Source organism: Triticum aestivum, chromosome 2D (genome assembly GCF_018294505.1).
Source record: "Triticum aestivum cultivar Chinese Spring chromosome 2D, IWGSC CS RefSeq v2.1, whole genome shotgun sequence".
Lineage (NCBI taxonomy): Eukaryota > Viridiplantae > Streptophyta > Magnoliopsida > Poales > Poaceae > Triticum > Triticum aestivum.
The window spans coordinates 429,302,512-429,308,511 of record NC_057799.1 but is presented as its reverse complement, the minus strand read 5'-3'; positions in this window follow the sequence as shown (position 1 = coordinate 429,308,511).

Below are 6,000 nucleotides of genomic sequence, written 5' to 3'. Positions count from 1 at the left end.
GGCAAAAGCATATATGGTGGCTAGCATACGCAAGAGAGAGCGAGAAGAGAAGCAACGGAGCGGTCGCCATCTAGCAATGACCAAGAAGTGATCCTGAACGCCTACTTACGTCATACATAACACAGACCGTGTTCACTTCCCGGACACCGCCGAGAAGAGACCATCACGGCTACACACGCAGTTGATGTATTTTAATTGGGTCAAGTGACAAGTTCTCTACAACCGGACATTAACAAATTCCCATCTGCCTCATAACCGCGGGCACGGCTTTCGAAAGATAATACCCTGCAGGGGTGTCCCAACTTAGCCCATCATAAGCTCTCACGGTCAACGAAGGATAAACCTTCTCCCGGAAAGACCCGATCAGTCTCGGAATCCCGGTTTACAAGACATTTCGACAATGGTAAAACAAGACCAGCAAAGCCGCCCGAATGTGCCGACAAATCCCGATAGGAGCTGCACATATCTCGTTCTCAGGGCACACCGGATGAACACTACGTACAGCTAAAACCAATCCTCGAGTTTCCCCAAGGTGGCGCTGCAAGTGGCTCTAGTTTGGACCAGCACTCAGAGGAACACTGGCCCGGGGTTTAAAAAAAGATGACCCTTCTTGCGACAAAACCACTATGCGGTTATGCCTCTAAGTCGTGCCTCGACACGTGGGAGATATAGCCGCATCGTGGGCGTTACACATCCCCCGGGGGGTTCCGGTAACCCCCCGGTACTCCGGTATATGTCCGTAACCTCCCGAAACACTTCCGGTGTCCGAACATAGTCGTCCAATATATCGATATTTACGTCTCGACCATTTCGAGACTCCTCGTCATGTCCGTGATCATATTCGGGACTCCTAACTACCTTCGGTACATCAAAACACAAAAACTCGTAATACCGATCGTCACAAAACTTTAAGCGTGCGGACCCTACGGGTCCGAGAACTATGTAGACATGAACTAGACATGTCTCCGGTCAATAACCAATAGCGGAACCTGGATGCTCATATTGGCTCCTACATATTCTATGAAGATCTTTATTGGTCAAACCCCATAACAACATTCGTCGTTCCCTTTGTCATCAGTATGTTACTTGCCCGAGATTCGATCGTCGGTATCTTAATACCTAGCTCAATCTCGTTACCGGCAAGTCTCTTTACTCGTTCCGTAATGCATCATCACGCAACTAACTCATTAGTCACATTGCTTGCAAGGCTTATAGTGATATGCATTACCGAGAGGGCCCAGAGATACCTCTGCGACAATCAGAGTGACAAATCCTAATCTTGATCTATGCCAACTTAACAAGTACCATCGGAGACACCTGTAGAGCACCTTTATAATCACCCAGTTACGTTGTGACGTTTGGTAGCACACAAAGTGTTCCTCCGGTATTCGGGAGTTGCATAATCTCATAGTCATAGGAACATGTATAAGTCATGAAGAAAGCAATAGCAACGTACTAAATGATCAAGTGCTAAGCTAACGAAATGGGTCAAGTCAATCACATCATTCTCTAATGATGTGATCCCATTAATCAAATGACAACTCATGTCTATGGCTAGGAAACTTAACCATCTTTGATTTCAGCGAGCTAGTCAAGTAGAGGCATAGACACTCTGTTTGTCTATGTATTCACACATGTATTAAGTTTTCAGTTAATAGAATTCTAGCATGAATAATAAACATTTATCATGAAATAAGGAAATAAATAATAATTTTATTCTTGCCTCTAGGGAATATTTCCTTCACTTCCGCCACGGAACTCGCCGGAATCTCGCCGGAAACTCGTCGTTTACCGTTGCTGCGGCGTCGGCTTGCGGAGTAGATCACAGGAGCAGTGGCTGGAGACTCAACCAACTACCCGGCCACGAACGAGCTAGCTAGCAAGCTCCTGATCCATCCGGCCACGAGCGTTGAGGGAGTAGCTAGCAAGCTCCTCGATCTAGCTGGCCATGGAATAGCTAGCTAGCTCCTGGATCCATCCGGTAACGGAGGAGCTGCCTCCTGGATCGATTCGGCGACTACCATGGACGACGGGAGCTGACTATGAACACAGACGAGAGGAAGAAGAAGACATGGGAAATAATATACGCGAATATTCTTTTTTACGGGTCCGTTATGCGGGGTCTGCATCTACGGCCGTCCGCGCCGGCCTGCAAAGCCGTTTTTTCGCGAACTGCAAACGCATTTTGCGGGTCGGCGGGATGCGGGGTCTGCTAGAGATGCTTTTAGCCGCCACCCATCAGGTCACATTTGCCTTCTACCTCTTCGCACACGCACACCACCAGCATTGTTTCTGGCTGTGCTACTTCCGATTTCCTCATCCCGGTAACCACATGCGCAACTATACTTAGACCGTCTGAACTGTACACTTTGCAAACCTACATGCAGTGAAGGGTGCTATGTTTTTTTTGGAAGCTCGCGTTTGTTCGACTACTTCCACGGCTTCGCCAACCTATCAGGAAAAATCAAGTGGATTTACCATAATATACTACCTCCGTTCTTAAATATTTGTCTTTCTAAAGATTTCAATAAGTGACTACATACGAAGTAAAATGAGTGAATCTACACTATATACATCCGTATGTGGAACGGAGGTAGTAAGATTTAAAAGAATCAAGTGGCTCCAAACAATGACATGGATGGTGAAGCCAAATCTACGTACCTCCTCCTGCATTTCAAAAAAGAATAATAGAAAAAACAAGTCCTCAAAGTTGCCAACTCTCTGGATAAATGATACAGCTCCTACAGCAGCGCCATCCCAATTCCCTTGGATACATCGTCGACCAAATATTCTACGCCGAGCCGCGCATTGTCTAGACCGTGTGTCACACGAACGGTCCCTGTCCAGGCAGAGTGATCCCTTCTCCAAAGAGAAAACAGAGCAATCCCAGTGGCCAAATCCTGGGGCACCTGAGCGCATATTGGGAGCATATCTCCTCGCTGCCGCGTCGACCAAAAGCTACTGCCTTGTCCCCCTGCATCTCGCCCCTTTGCCTCGCTTCCAACTGCTAATTGCATCCCCTCCTCACTAATTTACAAATCTCACTTTCAGTAACACACGTAGTTCGATCAGATATGCTCTACTTCGTGCTCGAATATGCCACGTTTGTAGCCGTGATTTGGATCCTTCTCCCAGGAGGTTTCAATTTGAACAAGGCACTTTGTGTAGCTAGAGTGTGTTGATCTTGTTCATCAGGTCTCTATTCCTATTGTCTGCAAAAGTCTGTCTCCTATCTTAAAAAGAAAAAGAAAAAAGAATTATTATTTTTCAGCAGTGGAAGAAATATCTTTGCCGACCTCGCAACCGAAAGATGCACATAATTCGAATTGCTGCTTCGGTGCACCCTTCTTTTGAAAAGTTTACAACTTTCGACGCAAATCTATGGGAGCTTAAACATTCACAACAGCTAAACTTCAGTCGCCTGAAAACACAATAGCTTCCTTCCCTACGGAATTCAAAGACGGTTCAAAATAGTGAGATCAGCCGTTACAAACTTTTCCGCAAAATAAAACAGCCGTTACAAGGCGCCAAGACCTGACATAACTCTCCTTGTGATCTCCTAGTAGGTTTAATCACATTAGGGATTTATACATGGGACTTGGTAGGACCAGAATTATATTGTCCACCGATCTAAGTTGTATTGTTAAGGCTGGTCATAGTGGGGAATATCATACACTAGTATCATGCATATGATACTAGTGTATGATATTATATCTATAGTGCATAGTATCATAGATTAGTATCATATGTGGTTTCATTTATTGTCATGCAAGACATATAGTAGCATAACATTAATTATGTTACGGTATCTACCTATGTTACTATAACGCTCTCTCTCTTCTTTAATTGTTTGCCACATAAGCATGCTTGCGAGTCCCAAGTGCATGATACCACTTATGTTACCTCATTATGGCCAGCCTAAGCTGGTCGTAATGGTAGTATCATAGAATTAAATGAAGAAAGAGAAGGTTGAGTATCATATCATGATACCGTATCATATTAAATGGTGTGCTATTATGTGTCATGCATGGTTATAAATGAAGTTAGCTATGATACTAACTTATGATACTATGCACTACGGATGTAGTATCATACACTAGTATCATATGCATGATACTAGTATATGATACTCGCCATTACGACCAACCTTAATAATGAGATAAAAGTGCAAATCTGTCATTTATTATGTTGTCATAAAGACATTACAAGGAATTTTTTTGTAGTGTGTGTGTTGGCAAGTTTTATTTTGAGATTCTTGGATCATACATAGTAACACAAAATAAGTTACTATAATATTCTTGGACTAACAGCCTTGTATGCAGTAAAATATTTATTGAGAGTCACTTTTTTTAACACAATATTTATTGAGAATCACAAGGACATTAAGGAACCAATAATATGTACGGGTGCACTAAAGCATGACTCCATGTTACATGTCATCAATCCCACCCAGTTAAAGAATGAGGAAAGCATCGAGGTCATCGACCTATCTTATCATGTTATTGTATTTGAAGTTCTAGGAGTTGAGATCCTCTCTGTTCAATCTTCGTTACTGTCAAGCATCAATTTTGTCCCCAAGTGATTTCATGAAGAAAAGAAATGCAACATACAAATAGCGTGCATGACACGTTGGACGTATCATGTATGCGTATGGGAGTATGTAATACATATAATTTATTATTTGCGGGGACATACAATTAGTATATTGCCGCTCCGTTTCTTCGGTTTTAACATGTTATGCGCTACTTCTGTTTGTACGTCAACAGCTATTTAGTGCACCTTTAACCGTTTTGTAGTGTAATGTAATTTTCTTTGTTAGTAACGTTCATATCATACCCCGCAAAGAAAAGGTGCATATTACTTATTGAATTTTTTTAATATATTACTTGTTGTATTTTATCCAGCAAATGTTGAGATGAATGAAAGAAACCTTTTTTTGCGATATTTTTCCAATCTATTCATCTTCAATCATGATAGTAAAATGAACACTAAAAATAATAAAAATTACATCCAGATCCATAGATTACCTATCGACGACTATAAGCACTGAAGCGAGCTGAAGGCGCGTTGCTGTCATCGCCCCTCCCTCGCCGGAGCCGGACAAACCTTGTTGTAGTAGACAGTCGAGAAGTCTATTTTATTATGCGAAGACTATTGCAGTTGGTTTGAGTTATATAATTCTGCCCCTCAGTGGGTGGCACTAACTAACCTAACGGTCCATCTCATTTTGCCTTGTTTCATTCAAAATAAGAATGCTTGTATTTGTATATCAGTTGAAGCAACGTCGATTTGATATACAGTTCTCTTTAGCACATGACAACTTGACAAGGTCTATATTTTTTGAGCGAGTATATATATTAGTAGCAGACAGTAAAAAAATTGCACCATTTCTCCCATGTGGCGGTCGCATGCTTGCCTTGTGTCCGACACGAAGTTTCTGCACTTGAAAGCACCAGCTCGTGTTGAATTAAACTCAACTTTCGTCCAACTCAACTCAAAAAAGGGAAGAAAAAATACTCAACTTTCGTTTTCTTTTTTACCAAGCGGTACGTGAGCGGCCCGTGCGAGAAGAGTAGTGTGAGTGCTACTGCAGGGTTGACGACGTCGTGGCAGACGCACATGCAGTCCCGGACACTGGGCCCCACTGGCCTGGGCGAAGCAGAAGCTTGCCACGTGGTTGCATCTGAGGTGGCATGCCGGCTCTGACTTGGCAACCGAGTTGGCGTGCTGGACTGGTTGTGTGCGTAGGGTCGGCACTAGAAAATCTGAACGGCCTCCATCATATGGTAAACAACGAATTACTGTAGTGCAAGATGTACCGGTGAAAATTCCCTTCCCCTGCACCCGTACACATAGTACTTGACAAGCACGTCAAATTCTGGTCAAAAAAAAAGACAAGCATGTCAAATAATAGAGAGAATATCACATGAAAACAAAGTTTCAAAAAAAACTTTGTGGAAACCACATTTGAAAGTTTCAAAAAAGTTTGAAAAACCCACG